Consider the following 19,764-nt stretch of genomic DNA (forward strand, 5'->3'; position numbering starts at 1 on the left):
AAGTTCCTGTGAAATTATGCGTTTACCAAAAATATCAGCAAGCAATGACATTGAAACGCGAGCGGTATGCGCGGTTGCACCATCTTGTTGAAAATAACCGCTCATTATTTCACTTAACCCAAGTCCACTGAAATCAATGAACTGTGGTTGAAGCCCGACCAACAGCCATGGCATGCATTGCTCAAAAATGATAGTGTATTGAGAATGGCTAGTTTCTAGCTGAAATCTAGATCTGCCAAAAAAAAGTCAAAAGGTCATCAGTTGAACGCCCACTTCGAACACCAATAGCGACTTATCTTACAGCCGTGCAGTTTCCAGAATATTTGCCTAGCACAACGAAGAAAAGACCAACAAGTTGTGGGCTGTACACGAGAAGTGACCATCGAAAAGAGACATCTTATTGGTGTGCAGAATATAAAGTTCCTCTTATGTAGAGAATAACATTTGATTCTCTTTTGCAGTACATTTTTTTCGAACCTAATCCGCTGTACTTTTCAGACTTCATGGTAGATTGAAGCTGTGTGTGTCAGACAGAGAGGGCTGCGCTCAGGGCCGTTGTAGTGGCCGTGATGGAAACTACACGCGTCACTCGCGCGCGAACTCTTGAGTTGAGAAGGAAGAGGAGCCCTTTAGCTTCACTGGTACCAAACTCCAGCAGAGGAAAACTGAACAAAACTGCGAAAAGTTCTTGAGAGCCAGTGGGAGGTCTCCGCCTTTCAAGAAGTAGCAATCTAAAACTGCCGTTCCAGCCAGTCAACCAGAGGCGAGATTGCCAAATCAAGCCAATGGTTGTTTGGCGCCACCAAAATATCTGCGGATGTTCTTGGTACATTCACTGTGCAATGCGAACAAATCTAACACCTATTGGCGCAAATGTCTCATTTCTTATTTAGATCGACAGCAAACGAGTTGCCAATTACAGGGTAAATCAGTAATACTAAGAGGTGTAGCTGGAGTCACTGCTATACGGGCTTTTAACTCCACAATAGCGAGGGTTCATAACCCAGCGATTATGCTGTGAGGCGCGCAGCATGCGGTAGGAGGATGATGGGTAGCGAGTTCAGGCAGTCTGTGCAACATCGCGGAATCCCCTTGTGTGTTAAAAGGGATGTGTAAATAAGCATTTAGATCAGTGGCTGTCAGCGTGCTTCAGCTCACCGTCCCCCCTAGCTGTCTTGGAATTCTGCCCCCCTCCCGCCAAATTTCAAGGCTCTCCGTCATCGCCATCCCAAGTCTTCATAGTTTCAACCGCCAATATTACCTTGTATACACAGACTCTTTAGTATGGCGATGATCACGAGTGTAAATAAACGACCACTGCGAAGAGAGAAGAGATGCGACGTAACAATGCCTCTCTCAGGTATGTCAGCTTATACCCATGATAAACCCAAAATAAAGTCAGCCCCTGGTAGCTGAGTGGTCAGCGGAATGTCAATCCTAAGGCTCCGGGTTCGATTCCCGGCTGGGTCGGAGATTTACTCCGCTCAGGGACTGGGTGTTGTGTTGTCCTAATGATCATTATTTCATCTCCATTGACGCGCAAGTCGCCGAAGTGGTGTCAAATCGAAAGACTTGCACCCGACGAAGGAACCAAAGATGGTGCACTGTGAACACGTGCTCGATCGTGTTGAAAGACGCAATCGTCATCCCTGTATTGCTCTTTAACAGTGGGAAGCAAAAAGGTGCTTAAAACATCAATGTAGGCCTGTGCTGTGGTAATGCCACGCAAAACAGGCCCCCTCCATGAAAAACACGACCACACCATAAAACCACCGCCTCCGAATTTTACTGTTGTCACTACACACGCTGGTAGATAATGTTCACCGGGCATTCGCCATACGCGCACCCTGCCATGGGATCGTCATATTGTGTACTGTGATTCGTCACTCCACGTAAAGTTTTTCACTGTTCAATAGTCCTGTGTTTACGCTCCTTACACCAGGCGAGGCGTCTTTTGGCATTTACGGCGTTGTGTGTGGCTTCTGAGCAGCCGCTCGACCATGAAATCCAAGTTTTCTCACCTCCCTCCTAACTGTCACAGTACTTGCAGTGGATCCTCATGCAGATTGGAATTCCTGTGTGATGGTCTGGATAGATGTCTGCCTATTACACATTAAGACTCTCTTTAACTGTCGGTGGGCTCTGTCAGTCAAACCACGAGGTCGACCTGTACGCTTTTGTGTTGTACGTGTCCCTTCGCGTTTCCACTTCACTATCACATCGGAAACAATGGTCCTAGGGATGAGTCTGGAAATCTCGCGTACAGACGTATGAGACAAGTGACACCCAATCACCTGCCCCTGTTCGAGTCCTTGAGTTCCACGGAGCGCCCCATTCCGCTCTCTCAGGATGTCTAATGACTACTGAGGTCGCTGATGTGGAGTGACTGGCAGTAGGCGGAAGCACATTGTACCTAATATGTAAAACGTATGTTTTTGGGGGTGTCTGCATTGCCTGTGCCACATGGTAGCTCTGCCGCTGTCGCCTATGCCCTCTGAATACGGGCATTGGCGGTGTTCGCTGTTGTAGCCCCTGTCACATGAGGCATAGGCCACCCGCGACGTACTGATGAGACGCTGGAGGGCTATCAGCCATAGCTACCTTTTACGTGTAATTTTTTAACTTTTTTGTTTTCTTCGTTTTGGCTTTGGGTTACAAGGACCAAACGAAATCGCAAAAAAGAAATAGTTTAAAATTACGAAGTTAGCATACAAACACACTCTTAAAGTTAAACAAAAGCGCAATTAGACAAACACCAGATGCCCTGCGGCATTTATGACAATGTCAGCAGAATTACAAACAGCACTATAGAGCAACATTATGACAAACATGCATGTGCTTTTATAGTAAAATACTAAACATGAAAGGGCAAATACTGAAGAACAACATTCTAAATAACGTCGTGTATTAAAAAAAAAAAAAAATGTTCAAATGGCTCTGAGCACTATGGGACTTAACATCTATAGTCATCAGTCCCCTAGAACTTAGAACTACTTAAACCTAACTAACCTAAGGACATCACACACATCCATGCCCGAGGCAGGATTCGAACCTGCGACCGTAGCAGTCGCGCGCCTCGGGACTGAGCGCCGAGAACCGCTAGACCACCGCGGCCGGCCGTCGTGTATCAATGTGAGAAGTGTAGCATACAGTCAGACGCACTTAAAAGAAAAACCCAAAATGATGAACTCAATACAACCAACGGTATGTACAATAGTGCCTGTAGAACAGTGACATAGAATACATAAGAGAGCAATAATTAAAATATAATGTACAAATAGAGGTATGTACGCAATTAAAAACACAAAATCACGGATCAGTTACGAATCGTGTTGATGTCATGTGAAAATGAATACGTCAGCAACTCAGAAATTAAATTTGGCTGCCGGTGGATTTGAAATAGTCTGTGAGCTAGTTCATGTTATATTTATCAAAACGCTGGAGTAAAAAAGGAGCAGTGGTTGGAGGGGATAACCTACCGCAACCAATTTCTTATACGAGTCTTATTGTGCAGTCCTGTACTTGGAACATGCCAATATAATGTGGTTAACATCTGCTACTGCCGTTGTGTGTCCTTATCGCAGTGTTCAGACGTGATAATCTTCAACCGATATAGGTGCTCGGGGTTACACTCGTGCCTTAGCCTCATACGAAAGATAGTAATGTGACATCATTTTATGCCACCATAATTCAAAACATTTGCGGTTCGTACCTCTTCAACTAAAACGTATTTGTATGTAATTGTCAATTTAATTCTGTTGATGCCTAAGAAGCATTGCATTTTGGTTTTTTATATACTAAATCATAAATTTCATAATACTGGGCATATGTTTGTATAATTTGATACTTTACAGCTCATAGGGCTTATCGTTGATTTTACTCGAAGCGCTGTCTCTTTAATGATATGTATCTTGGCAGATGCGTTAGGCCCCACCGTAATGTGAATCAGTTCTTTAACTGAATGTAAAACAAGACGATCCTCAATTGTTCGTGGAATCCCACATTTCACTACTAGTAAAGTGTATTACAGACAGCATGGAGACCGTCGTCAACAGTGACAAATTCTTCGAATAACTTTCCTACAGTGTTGCATTAACGCTCGTAAAATGAAATAGGCTTATCTAGTCTGTCAGGATTCAGTTTTCCACGATGACGTGGAAGACTTCATTGTTTCATTTCAAAATTTCATTTCACAAATGAGTCACAGTGCTAGTTGTGCATTTGTAGGCGAGGGAATGAATCCATATTCTACGTATTCCTTCGATTACTAGCAATACTTAGTACTCTTGGCCATTTTCAGAAAAATACGCTTCCTTATACGACTGACTAGAGGCCACAGATTTTCGCCTTGCTACACTGAATGTAGTAACGACATACCACAATACAGACGCATCTTTAGGACACTGTCACTTCGCTGCTGCTACGTGGTGTTCGGGAGGCTGTTGTCTTGAGTCCGACCTCGTCCACTTCGCACTGACTCCGAGACAGAGCAAATGCAGACGTTTCGGCAGATTGTGGAAGATATGAAGTGTCAGAACAATTACTGACAATCATTTTTGTGTCTCTCTGTAAGGTATTTCGGCTCACCGATAAACCCTGTATCAGCAGGAACTGAGCATGAGTGCATTCAACTCGATGTTCACACATCCGGTTGGCCAAATGTTTTTGAAACGCTCACTATATCCACCTGGTGATTAGGATTGTGGAAAGGGCAAAATAAGGTGTCCGTCAGTTTTACTTAAAAATTTTTAATTTATTGTAATTTAATAACATGTTTAAACCAATACGGCACGTAGCCGAACCTTTACGAGATTCAAAATCCAATTCTTTCGCAGCTGAAGGCCTCCAAACAAGAAATCATAAAGCAACAAGTTAAATTCCAAGTGACTGAAGACATACAGTTAAAATTGCAGTTAAAATAATTTATATATAATCACAGCTTGGCGGAAAGCCTCAGGGCAAAAGTGGATAGAACAAACATATACAAGGTGCAATACGAACGCCTGAAAGCCACAATTAAATTTCAAAATTTTAAAAATATAATACCGTAATCTTTAAGGCAGAAGGCCGCAATGTTTTCGCTTAAAGGGAAATTTTGAGAATAAAGCTTTAAGCGGCTGAAGGCCTACAATTGATTTACATAAAGCACAATAAAAAAAATTCTTTCTTTGACTATAATACACTCCTGGAAATTGAAATAAGAACACCGTGAATTCATTGTCCCAGGAAGGGGAAACTTTATTGACACATTCCTGGGGTCAGATACATCACATGATCACACTGACAGAACCACAGGCACATAGACACAGGCAATAGAGCATGCACAATGTCGGAACTACTACAGTGTATATCCACCTTTCGCAGCAATGCAGGCTGCTATTCTCCCATGGAGACGATCGTAGAGATGCTGGATGTAGTCCTGTGGAACGGCTTGCCATGCCATTTCCACCTGGCGCCTCAGTTGGACCAGCGTTCGTGCTGGACGTGCAGACCGCGGGAGACGACGCTTCATCCAGTCCCAAACATGCTCAATGGGGGACAGATCCGGAGATGCTGCTGGACAGGGTAGTTGACTTACACCTTCTAGAGCACGTTGGGTGGCACGGGATACATGCGGACGTGCATTGTCCTGTTGGAACAGCAAGTTCCCTTGCCGGTCTAGGAATGGTAGAACGATGGGTTCGATGACGGTTTGGATGTACCGTGCACTATTCAGTGTCCCCTCGACGATCACCAGACGTGTACGGCCAGTGTAGGAGATCGCTCCCCACACCATAATGCCGGGTGTTGGCCCTGTGTGCCTCGGTCGTATGCAGTCCTGATTGTGGCGCTCACCTGCACGGCGCCGAACACGCATACGACCATCATTGGCACCAAGGCAGAAGCGACTCTCATCGCTGAAGACGACACGTCTCCATTCGTCCCTCCATTCACGCCTGTCGCGACACCACTGGAGGCGGGCTGCACGATGTTGGGGCGTGAGCGGAAGACGGCCTAACGGTGTGCGGGACCGTAGCCCAGCTTCATGGAGACGGTTGCGAATGGTCCTCGCCGATACCCCAGGAGCAACAGTGTCCCTAATTTGCTGGGAAGTGAAGGTGCGGTCCCCTACGGCACTACGTAGGATCCTACGTTCTTGGCGTGCATCCGTGCGTCGCTGCGGTCCGGTCCCAGGTCGACGGGCACGTGCACCTTCCGCCGACCACTGGCGACAACATCGATGTACTGTGGAGACCTCACGCCCCACGTGTTGAGCAATTCGGCGGTTCCTCCCCCCCCGCCTCCCGCATGCCCACTATACGCCCTTGCTCAAAGTCCGTCAACTGCACATACGGTTCACGTCCACGCTGTCGCGGCATGCTACCAGTGTTAAAGACTGCGATGGAGCTCCGTATGCCACGGCAAACTGGCTGACACTGACGGCGGCGGTGCACAAATGTTGCGCAGCTAGCGCCATTCGACGGTCAACACCGCGGTTCCTGGTGTGTCCGCTGTGCCGTGCGTGTGATCATTGCTTGTACAGCCCTCTCGCAATGTCCGGAGCAAGTATGGTGGGTCTGACACACCGGTGTCAATGTGTTCTTTTTTCCATTTCCAGGAGTGTAGATTACCAATAGACCATTAAACATTCCTGAAACGGACACTATAGACAACGGCACTCAGACGCCTCCAGAGGGGGGTAGGGGGTGGCCTGCCCTCAAAACATTAACGTTCACTCAGGTGAGACAAGTGGTGGGCCAACTACACTTGATCTTTCGGTAACCCAACCAAGAGACAGTCACGGGCAGACTGACCAGACGACTTGCTAGCCACCAATCGGTACATGAAAACTCAAACACCAAACTGTTACGGACGTGATTATCCGCAGTGAAATATGAATTAAGCTGTCAAAACCACACACTATGTTGGGCAGCGACAACAGGTGAGGAAAGGCGCTGCCTGAAATTACGTTAGTGGCCAGGGCAGGTAACTGGAACACTAACGGGCACAAGGCAGAAAACTTCCACTGGTACACTAGAACTTGAAATAAGGTAATATAGTTAACCTCACCAAAAGGAACACTGCCTCAATTTACTTCAGTGGCCAGGGCAGGTAACCAGAACACTGACGGCCACAAGGAAGAAAATTCCCCTGGTGCACTTAAATTGTAGTGGACCAATATAGTTAATTCCACCGCACGGCGGCTCTATTTCACCACTACAAACAGTGTTGCTCACAGGAAAAGCTCCCCAACAGCGAACCACCGAAACGAACGACACAACATGAACGGACGTGGCTTGGGTACTTAACACACCACTCAACTTTGACGTCCTGGGTAGGCGAGCCACAAAGCTCGTAGCGATCGGATAGCTCCACACACGCTCCGACACTGCACAGGGACCGCCAGCGGACCCAGCCGACTGCACCGCACGGAGATATGCTCCCTGGTCCGCACCAACCAACCCTCAGAATGCCGACAACATCTAAAATAGTCAACAACGCCAACTACACAGACAACGTGACAAACACTAGCACGAAGACCTGAAAGATAGCCAACAGTAACTAAGCACGCACGAAGAGAAATCGGGAGTCGAAGCGCTCACACACACACACACACACACACACACACACACACACACACACACACGACCGATCGGCGAGCCAAAACGCAAAACGCGTCGTCTGGTAGGGGCGACCGAATGACGATCCACCAAGACCGTGGCCCGGCTCAAGTGATGCGTGGTGGCAATGGTCGCGAGCCATGTCGACGTAGACCTCACTGCTGCTCCAACCCGACTGCAAAGTGCCGCATAGCAACATCCCGACTGGGAGGTCCGGAATGCGCTCCAGACGCGTTCCAACTGACTGGCAGCCCGAACTCGCGACCTGAACTGAATTACGACAGACAACGACCGGGAATAGCAGTCGAGCAAAGATACTTCGAGAGGGGATATATCGATACGTGCTGCTAGCGCCGCTCACGGTCAGGCAAAGCAACAACTCAGTGACACCAGTACTTTAAATTAATAATTAGGTGGAAGTACGTTAAAAACAAGGTATAAAATACATGATGGCGGGAACATGAGCCACGCACGGATCAGCCTTTTTCTCATTGCTCATTAATTTTATATCATTAGAAACAAAGAGTTTTATTGTGGTTTGACATTATGCCTTGTCTGTTAGTAGCGAATGTTTGAGTAAGGACGCAAGATAACTTAGTCACCTGTCCTTTTCTGTAGTTTTCTTTTTTCTTTATCTCTTTTTTTTTAAACAACTGGACTAAGTAAATAAATTAACAGCTCGTCATCTCGTCTACGCGACTGAAAGAATGTACACAATAGAGCCTCTTCATAAAAATTGTAAAGACCTGAGAAACTCCTAATCTGACTAATTTCTGGTAAGAGACCAATGGCCGGAAATAAATATTTCAGGCGGTACGAGGTCTTGCATGAGCAACCCAGCTGTAGACGGTGTTCCAAAACGATATGTAAAACTTTAATCACGCATTTTCGGAAATGGGATGTGTAGAAAAGTGCAGTTTGAGGCATAATGTTCACACTAACCTAAAATGTTCGTAGCCATTCAACGCATGCGACATTTCAGTTCCTTCAATCTCCGGCCTAGCACGTCCTCATTAACGTGTGCCACTGCTGCTCTGAAATGGGCTAGCAGCTCCTGCAGGCTCTGCACCGGTGTCTGGTAAACAGCATCTATCACAAAGCCCCAAAGAAAAAGATCTAATGAGGTTATGTCTGGGGACCTTCTCTGCCATTCCAGTGACCTGGAAATGCCCCATCCAAAGCCTTTCTAACGATCGTGGCCCAGTTTACCTTTGGACTGTCACGCACAATTTCCAAGGTAAAATGGGGGTTCTCGAAGCTCCAGATCCTCTCATTGTGTCGGTATATCTTCCCGGACACATGAAAACAGGCTTAGTCCTTGAATATTATAGTTTTCGGATAGACTATAGTTCATGCAACTTATTCTCTTTTGCTGATGCTTTGCGCTTTGGCCTGTCATCAGGTTGAAGCGCTTGCAGAAGATGTCGTTTTCTAGGCATGAAGGTTCAGTCACTTGTATTGCATTCTGTGCTCCATGGTTGGTAGTAGCTGCGACTGTCAAGACGCTTGGCGGATTGGTTGGTTTGGTCTCCGGTTAAATGCCTGTTGCTCCCGCTCCACATCTGCATCACTCGTGATGGAACGCCTGGGACTTGTTCTCTATTTGACACTTGTGGGTTCATTCAACCTCGTCTACCACTACCTGAAGGTCAACATGATAGTGGTTTGCTTGTGTAATAAGTCCGAAAGGTTCTCCGGACTTGGTCACTTTGATCCATTCCATAAGCTGTGTCTTTTTTTTTTGGGGGGGGGGGTGTTTTCGTTAATAACTAACTTAAAAAAGAGGTGAATTTGAACATTATGCCTCAAACCGCACCTTTCTACCTATCCCCATTTCTGAAATACGGTTGATCAAGGTTGTAAAGGTTATTTTGGAACACACTGTATTTCATAATAAACGACTGCCTTATCGCATTGAAGTTGGCGGCGCTACTATGAAAAATAATACACACTCGTCTGTGATGTTTCCACAGCGGGTATTTTTCTCTATGGTTAGCTGAAGTAATTGGTGTGTGATACCCAGTAAAGACTGAAGGGTAACTGCTTTATACGGTCGTAGCAGCCTCTCTCATTGTATAAGACAACAGGGATATTTTGTGGAAGGAAGCAAGGTATGTTTTCGCCATTGTAATGTATGCATTGATACTGGCCGTTCTCACTTGGCACAATTTAAATTGCTGGTACGTAGTATAAGTTCTTTATGTAAACAGAATGCTAAATATTGATTTCCGGCCATTAGTTTCTAATCACGAAGTATCCAGCTTTAGGATCCTGTACCACATGTAGACTTTCGACCATAAAGCTTTGAGTCGCCCTGTGATCAGGGGCGGAGTAAGCCTTTTGGAGGCATGTACTTTTAGCGTACATTTAAAAAAAATGAATAATGTAGCTGTAACGGCTGAGAAAAAAATCTATTTATAATTTGTGGACTATAAGCACTAGTATGATATACATGCTTAAAGATATAGGTGAGAATACAAGTCATCATGTAGCTCAGCAACCATCAGGCAGAATGCAAAGAAATAATAAAGAAAAAATAAGAAAATTACGTTTTATTTTATATGTCTGCAAATAAAGTTTCATATTGTAAAAGTTAGTTTTATGATCTTAGTACGAGACATTAGTTATTACTGATGTCACTATAGTAAATGTTTTCGTGCCTTTAATTTACTGAAATTCTCAATAACGTCGTTGAAATCTATTTCATTTGAAACCTTTCCTTTCAGTTGATAAAATGGACAAATTGGCTGTTAGTTCTTGATTCATCGTATTAGTTTCAGTTTAGAAAACTTTATCTTGCATGATTTGACTGAGAGACAAGTGGTCGAAAAGTACTAGATTATACGTGACGTACCAGATAATAATTCAATACAATTTAATCAAAAAATGCAGTATTTCTTCGATTGTCCCTCTAGCAACGACGTCCACACTCGTATCCTTTGCACGTAAATATGTTATGATACTTCTTATTTCTTGCAACACCTCCTTATCTTAAATATTTCTTGCAACACCTCCTTATCTTAAATTCTTCCGTGAGTCTCCAGTGCTTCATCCGATTGTGTCCGGAAGCTTCAAGCTTAAACTGCCTTTCAACAACTTGGATAATTTTGGTGATTGTCTTCGTGGTCGTGTATCGTAACAATTCAAACATTGATCAAAGAATTATTTCTTGAATCGGTAATCCAGCGTCACGAGCTACGTCTCACGGCATTGTTTTATTTACCCTCATTCTGGTTGGTTCAAATGGCTCTGAGCACTATGGGACTTAACTTCTGAGGTCATCAGTCCCCTAGAACTTAGAACTACTTAAACCTAACTAACTTAAGGACATCACACACATCCATGCCTGAGGCAGGATTCGAACCTGCGACCGTAGCAGTCGCGCGGTTCCGGACCCTCATTCTGTCTTGTCGGTCAGTGTTAATGTCGATATCGTTGAATTAGTAGGCCAAAAGTACAAGCATTATCTGTAGTTACTGTAGTTCGATCCTTTTTAATTTGGCGTGTTCTTTATGAAAAGTAATTTTTGGAGACTGTAGACATTGGTGGACTGAATTTATTACTTCCAGTACCGTGCTCCAAAAGGTGACATTAAAGTCAAGAGCGTAAAATCGCGTATACCTGGAAGGAGCAAGCTTGCTCAGGATCTAGTCTCAAGGTTTGTCTTGGATGGATCTTGCATATCTTCCAAAATTCTGACAATTGTTTCCGCGTTTCCTTTTGTGACTTTAACTGAATTGTTATGTGCTCTCCAGCGAGTGTCGTACAGTTGTTTCAAAGTTTTGCTGTTTTCTGAGCAAGTAATTCCCATCTACATGTAGAGGGCGACAAGAATGAGTATGACTCCCCTGCAGTTCCAAAACAGATGACGCTGTCGGAAACTCCTGAGAATGCATGGACTCCACAAAGATTTAAGGCATGTTTAGCATGGGGATAGAACAGTGCTTTTGGATTGACTTCTGGAATTTTTTGTTGCACTCTTGCACGTGCAGCGGACACCGGCGCAGCATAACCTTGAGCCCTGAACAACGCAGTATGCAGACCATGGTTTTCAAGCTGCTGGTCAATATTTTTGACATAGCCTCTAGTTCATCTAGTTGGATTTTCATATTCATAAAATAAACTACATGATAATTATATATAACCTTTGAAAAAGTAATATGTAGAATGTACTATTTGAATTAAACGATTAATAAATCACTGGTAAGTTCTTCACTGCTCTTGGGCCCGTATTTTAATACTGGACTTATTGTACATATGTGGGGATGGCATAAATATCAAAAAACGTTTCATGTAAAATAACTGCATGTAGCAGACAACTAGCTTTCATTCTGAAACTTCCTGGCAGATTAGAACTGTGTGCCGGACCGAGACTCAAACTCAGGACCTTTGCCTTTCACAGGCAAGTGCTCTACCAGTTCCGGAGGAGAGCTTCTGAAAAGGTTGGAACGTAGGAGACGAGGTACTGACAGAAGTAAAGCTGTGAGGACGGGGCGTGAGTCTTGCCTGGGTAGCTCAGCTGGTAGAGCACTTGCCCGCGAAAGGCAAAGGTCCCGAGTTGGAGTCTCGGTCCGGCACACAGTTTTAATCTACCAGGAAGTTTCATATCAGCGCACACTCCGCTCCAGAGTGAAAATCTCATTCCAATTTTCATTCTGCAGTTTTTAAGTATCATACAATGTTTCACAAAAATTCTGAAAACACCCACTGACAGTGGCCATGGCCTGATACTAAGTAAATGGGCAACTATGTTTATATTTTGCATACTTATAGGACCTCAAACTGTAAACTGCCTCTTATTTACAGAAAATATTTTGGGCTTGTTTCTGAGTTGAGCGCGGTGATTTGCGAGTTTAGGTTGGAATTGCAGGGAGAGAGGCGTTGTTCTCATGAAGGATTGTTAATATGGTGACCCTGTTTCCGTAGTGTACTATACACAATTGTCTTTATCGTCTGTCCCTTGCGTCGATCACGAATATACGATAAGACAGATTGGGGACGCAGACAGCCAGTTTTTTCTCGCTGATTACGCAAATACAACACGAGAGGGAATAGCTGATAACGGTGTGAAGTACTATCCGCCTTACTCTGTACTGTGATTAGAGGCTGCTACCTGGCATAGTATGTGACCTGTCAATTGCGGACCACAGCTCAGTGAGATGGAGCAGAACTGGGGCCACAGCTTCCACATTGTGCTCGATATGTCACCCCATATATGCTTAAGTGGATCGAGGTCAGTTGATCTGGTTGGTTGTAAGAGTTCGGTGAGTGTTTCTCAAATCAGCAGGGAAAAATTTTGGTGCTTTTGGATCGTATTCAAGACTGTGAGGTGCTGTAGCTGAAGAAATAAATACACGTGATCAGGTAAGAGGTTGAAACTTCCTGCCAGACTAAAACTGTGTGCCCGACCGAGACTCGAACTCGGGACTTTTGCCTTTCGCGGGCAAGTGCTCTACCATCTGAGCTGCCGAAGCACGACTCACGCCCGGTACTCACAGCTTTACTTCTGCCAGTACCTCGTCTCCTACCTTTCAAACTTTACAGAAGCTCTCCTGCGAACCTTGCAAGGTTCGCAGGAGAGCTTATGTAAAGTTTGGAATGTAGGAGACGGATACTAGCAGAAGTAAAGCTGTGAGTACCGGGCGTGAGTCGTGCTTCGGTAGCTCAGATGGTAGAGCACTTGCCCGCGAAAGGCAAAGGTCCCGAGTTCGAGTCTCGGTCGGGCACACAGTTTTAATCTGACAGGAAGTTTCATATCAGAGAACACTCCGCTGCAGAGTGAAAATCTCATTCAGGTAAGGGGTTTCTTATTGTCCATCGATAAGGGTAATGAACGTCAGAGGTCTCATTTCACCCTGTGTAAACTTCCAGATGACAATACTCCGCCGCCTGCCTGAACAGTGTCCCGAAATGTACGAGAGTGATATAAAAATTGTCTTATCTGAGAGTGAAAATGATAATTTATGCTTTCAGAAACCTTTTATTTTTCAACATAATCCCCTCTGCATGTTGTACCAACCTCCGAAGAAAAATTAACACACTTAGTGCTGCATTGTGTTTCAGAGGCAGAGAACTTTTCAGATTACCCTTGTGTAGCCTCAAGTGGTTTTAAGCGTATTTGTGCCCCTCTTTGCTCGTCTGTGCGCTATTACGATGTGCGATTGTTAATGCTCACTCCTTTCGTAAACACATTGTTCACGGCAGTTGATTCTGTCGGTAGAGAATTTCCCCCAGATTGAGATGCTAGTGGCACACCTTTGACACTGTGGCTTGTGGAATGCCGACAGCCCCCACGATCACCAGGACAGTGTCGCGTGTGTCACACCACGATCTGTTCACGGTACAATACGATGATATCGGGTGTCTTGTCCATTCTTTACTGAATTGTCAGGCCGAACGGCCAATGCGTACAGTATTTCTCCTTCTATACCACGTCCACCTTCGTTGCAACCATAGGAACAATTTTTATTTAATTGTCTTGATCAGGAGTATTAAATTAAAAATGTATACATCATATAATTGCTCTCGATGTTGTCATTTTATGTCAAAGCCTGTAACTTAGTTACTTCATTAACGAGTACTTGATTTTTCTGTTGCGACAAAGATTTATGCGAATTAGGGAACATCCTGTTTTTGCGTGCCTTGTGTTGGCTTCCTAGTATTGGAAGAGGTTCGGCCAACAAACAAGCATTGTAGCTTGTCAGTTGCGCCACCGACATCAGTGTGAATGCTATTAGGAAGGTGCCAAATCAGGTGGTCCTGATAGTAGATATCTCTGAGGCTGTGCACAGGAGACAGTCTAGGGTCTTAAAAGAGACTGAAACGTGGACTCAGCAGCGACAAGCAGACAGCATTATCATTGCCACAACAATCGAAGAGAGACTGAAGATGAGAAACGCAAATGACTGTGGTGGTTCGATGATGTCTGAGATCCATATACGTACCTCCAAAGCGCATAGCCCTCTAGAGACTCCCAGCATATCTGCTGTTGCGCTTCTGTATTATCGAACAACTAAAAATAGTCAGCATGGAGGGTTACTAAGCGAAAGGGCCGGGGGCGGAGATAAAGGACATCACACACATCCATGCCCGAGGCAGGATTCGAACCTGCGAGCGTAGCGGTCGCTCGATTCCAGACTGTAGCGCCTAGAACCGCACGGCTACTCGGGCGAGCACAAATCAGGTAAGGCTTCTGAAAGTGTACATTTGGAGTGTAGCATTGTATGGGTATCAGAGCTGGAATCTGGGAAGTGAAGCAAAGAAAGGACTAAATGATTCTAAAAAAAATACTCATTATTGGTCAGACATGAAGACGCAACGAAACCTTGAGTGCTATTCACAAGCAATTCCAAATTTATTCCGTATTTATGGATTTCCAAAAGGCTTTTGACACTGTACCAGACAAGCGGCTTGTAGTTAAATTGCGTGCTATCGCCTCGATCATGTTACTGGATTCGTGATTTTCTGTCCGAGAGGTCACAGTTTGTACTAACTGATAGACAGTCTTCGAGTAAAACAGGTGATTTCTGGCGTCCCTCAAGGTAGTGTTACAGGGCCTCTGCTGTTCCTTATCTATATAAACACTTTAGGAAACAATCTGCCGTGTTAGGTTGTTTGCAGGTGATGCTGTTGGTTATCGTCTAGTATAGCCATCAGAAAATCAAAGTAAATTGTAAAAAGATTTATAAAAGTTGTCAGTATGGTGTGAAAATTGACAATTGACCCTAAATAATGAAATGAGTGCTAAAAGAAGTCCGTTAAACTTCGCTCACACGATAAATCAGTCAAACCTAAAGGCCGTAAATTCAGCTAAATACCTAGAAATTACAATCACAATCAACTTAAATTGGAAAGAACAACCACCTCTGGCCGTAATAACGGCAATGGTACGCCTGGGCATTGAGCCAAACACAGCTTCAACACGATACCACAGCTCATCAAGAGTAGTGACTGGCGTATTGTGACGAGCCAGTTGCCTTGCCACTCCCACGCCCTGGTTCCCGGGTTCGATTACCGGCGGGGTCAGGGATTTTCTCTGCCTCGTGATGACTGGGTGTTCGTTGATGTCCTTAGGTTAGTTAGGTTTAAATAGTTCTAAATTCTAGGGGACTGATGACCATAGATATTAAGTCCCATAATGCTCATAGCCATTTGAACTTTTTCTTTTTTCTTGCAAAGATCATATTAACTTCTGTCAACCTCTCCCAGGATAAGAAACTTGTGTTCTGCACGTAAGAATACCCTCTCCGTCGGCCACACCAGCGCGAGGTACATAGGAACGCTGTGTACGGTTCACTTGTTGCTTATCGGCAGACGCTTTTGGACTGTTTGTATGCGCGCAAAAGCAACTCATTGCACTACGGGAGTGTACTTCTCGTTGTCGTGTGGCGGCAGCCAGCTGTACGTGTGCGGTGCCTAGGCAGATAAGCAAGGACTGGTGCAGTAGCAGACGCAGTAGCGGCGCCGTGTTTGCCGGTGCCGTGTTATCTGTGCCAGGTAATCCCGGGCAGGAGCGGTGCCGCTGGAGTGCTCTGCGGTTGCGAAGGGGGGCCGGGCTGCCACGAGAGTAGCTCTGCTCTCACAGGCCGCCCCACTAATGACGCACCGGCTCTCTGTGTAGTCGCCGCTGCTGCAGCGTAAACCGCGAGGCGCGGCTCTGCCGACGTATAAAGGCACACAGAGCGGGCGCCCCGGTGCTGGTAATTGAGACGTTCGCACGCGACAGCAGCAGGTGGCGCTGTGCTGCGTCTCGGCTGGTGCCTGGCTAGTCCGGTATGGCACAGCATATCAGCACCACAGTCCTTCTGATCGACGACAAGTTGTAGCATACACAGAGATGACAAGACTAACGGGATACGTCCTAATATCGTGTCTGACCTTTTCTACATCTACATCCATACTCCGCAAGCCACCTGGCGGTGTGTGGCGGAGGGTACTTTGAGTACATCTTTCGGGTCTCCCTTCTATTCCAGTCTCGTATTGTTCGTGGAAAGAAAGATTGTCGGTATGCCTCTGTGTGGGCTCTAATCTCTCTGATTTTATCCTCATGGTCTCTTTGCGAGATATACGTAGGAGGGAGCAATATACTGCTTGACTCCTCGGTGAAGGTATGTTCTTGAATCTTCAACAAAGGTCCGTACCGAGCTACTGAGCGTCTCTCTTGCAGAGTCTTCCACTGGAGTCCATCTATCATCTCCGTAACGCTTTCGCGAGTACTAAATGATCCTGTAACGAAGCGCGCTGCTCTCCGTTGAATCTTCGCTATCTCTTCTATCAACCCTATCTGGTACGGATCCCACACCGCTGTGGAGTATTCAAGCAGTGGACGAGCGAGTGTACTGTAACCTATTTACTTTGTTTTCGGATTGCATTTCCTTAGGATTCTTCCAATGAATCTCAGTCTGGCACCAGCTTTACCAACGATTAATTTTATATGGTCATTCCATTTTGAATCACTCCTAATGCCTGCTCCCAGATAATTTATGGAATTAACTGCTTTCAGTTGCTGACCTGCTATATTGTAGATAAATGATAAAGGATCTTTCTTTCTGTGTATTCGCAGCACATTACACTTGTCTACATTGAGATTCAATTGCCATTCCCTGCACCATGTGTCAATTCGTTGCAGATCGTCCTGCATTTTAGTACAATTTTAGATTGTTACAAACTCTCGATATACTACTGCGTCATCCGCAAAAAAGCCTCAGTGAACTTCCGATGTTATCCACAAGGTCATTTATATATATTGTGAATAGCAGCGCTCCTACGACACTCCCCTGTGGCACACCTGAAATCACTCTTACTTCGGAAGACTTCTCTCCATTGAGAATGACATGCTGCGTTCTGTTATCTAGGAACACTTCAATCCAATCACACAACTGGTCTGATAGTCCATATGCTCTTACTATGTTCATTAAACGACTGTGGGGAACTGTATCAGACGCCTTGCGGAAGCCAAGAAACACCCCATCTACCTGGGAACCAGTGTCTATGGCCTTTTGTCCACCGTAATGCAACAACTCGACGTGGCATAGTCTCAAGTGATTGGATGTCCACTGCAGAAATATTGAGCCATACTGCCTCTATAGCCGTCCATAATTCCGAAAGTGTTGTCGAAGCAGGATTTTGTGTAGGAATTGATATCGGTTGTATCCTATAAATGTTCGATAGCATTCCTGTCGATCGACCTCGGTGCACAAATCAATCGTTCAAACTGTCCAGAATGTTCTCCAAACCAATCACGAGCAACTGTGGCCCAGTGACATGGCGCGTTGTCGTCTATAAAAACTCCACAGTTTGTTTGCAAACGTGAGGTCCATGAATGGCTGCAAACGCTGTTTAACTAGCCAGACATAATCATTTCCACCCAATGATCGGTTCAGTTGGACCACAGGGCCCAGTCAATTCCATGTAAACACAGTCAACACCATTATAGAGCCACCAACAATTTGCACAGTGAGAACTTGGGTCCATAGCTTCTACATCTACGTGATTACTCTGCTATTCACAATAAAGTGTCTGGCAGAGGGTTCAGTGAACCACCTTCAAGCTGTCTCTCTACCGTTCCACTCTCGAACAGCACGCGGAAAAAAGGAGTACTTAAGTTTTTCTATGCGAGCCCTGATTTCTCATATTTTATCGTGATGATCATTTCTCCCTATAGAGGTGGGTGTCACCACAATCTTTTCCCAATCGGAGGAGAAAACTGGTGATTGAAATTTCATGAGAAGATCCCGTCGCAACGAAAAACGCCTTAGTTTTAATAATTGTCACTCCAATTCACGTATCACGTCTGTGACACTATCTCCCCTATTTCGAGACAATACAAAACGAGCTGCTTTTCTTTGTACTTTTTCGATGTCATCCGTCAGTCGCACCTGATGCGGATCCCACACCGCACAGCAGTACTCCACAATACGGCGGACAAGCGTGGTGTAAGCAGTCTCTTTGGAAGACCTGTTGCACCTTCTAAGTGTTCCGCCAATGAATCGCAGTCTTTGGATCGCTCTACCCTCAATATTATCTATGTGGTCGTTCCAATTTAGGTTGTTTGTAATTGTAATCCCTAAGTATTTAGTTGAATTTACAGACCACAGATTTGTGTGACTTATTGCGTGATCGAAATTTAGCTGATTTCTTTTAGTGTGTGCGCCACACTCGAACCCTACCGCTAGCTCTTACCAATTGAAATTGGGACTTACCTGACCAGGCCGTGGTTTTCCCGACGACTTGCATCCAACCGATACGGTCACGAGCCCAGGAGAGGCGCTGCAGGCGATGTCGTGCTGTTAACAGAGGCACTCGTCTTGGTCGTCTGCAGCTTTAGCCCATTAAACAAAATTTCGGAGCACTGTCGTAACGGAAACGTTCGGCATATGACCCACATTGATTTCTACTGTCATTTAACGCTGTGTTGCTTGTCTGTTAGCACCGACAACTCTGTGCAAACGCCGCTGCTCTCGGTCGTTACGGCAGTCGGTCACTGCGCTTACTGTGGTGAGAGGTAATGCCTCAAATTTGGTATTCTCGGCGCACTCTTGGTACTGTCGATCCTCGGATTGTTGAATTGCCTAACGATGTCCGAAATAAAATGTCCCATATCTCTGGCTCCGACTACCATTCCTCGTTCCAACTCTGTTAATTCGTGTCATGCGGTCATAATTGCGTCGGAAATCTTTTCAAATGAATCACTTGTGTACAAATGAACCGGCTTTTGTGGCCGAGCAGTTCTAGGCGCTACAGTCCGGAGCCGCGCGACCGCTACGGTCGCAGGTTCGAATCCTGCCTCGGGCAGGATGTGTATGATGTCCTTAGGTTAGTTAGGTTTAAGTAGTTCTAAGTTGTAGGGGACTGATGACCTCGGATGTTAAGTCCCATAGTGCTTAGAGCCATTTGAACAAGTACAAATGACAGCTCCACCAATGCGCTGTCCTCATATACCTTATGTAGGCGATGTTACTGCCATCTTTGTGTGTGCATATCGCTACCCCGTGACTTTTGTGACCTCATTTTGTAATGAGTGATAAAACAGTTTCATCCGATGGCCGTACAGTCCTCAATCTGTATGCCAATCGGGTGAAATTGTGAGCATTGAGGCAACCAACCCACCGACGCCTCAGTTTGAAGATACCCATTTTGTAAAATATCATCTCTCGCTACATGA

General features: G+C 45.3%; 1 protein-coding gene across 3 annotated transcripts in view; it reads left to right on the forward strand.

Moving 5' to 3' along the window:
* LOC126336125 (protein-tyrosine sulfotransferase-like) overlaps nt 1-19,764 on the forward strand; it is an 859,377-nt gene that overhangs the window by 734,564 nt on the left and 105,049 nt on the right. The window lies entirely within an intron of this gene.

This window comes from Schistocerca gregaria, chromosome 1 (assembly GCF_023897955.1).
Source record: "Schistocerca gregaria isolate iqSchGreg1 chromosome 1, iqSchGreg1.2, whole genome shotgun sequence".
NCBI lineage: Eukaryota > Metazoa > Arthropoda > Insecta > Orthoptera > Acrididae > Schistocerca > Schistocerca gregaria.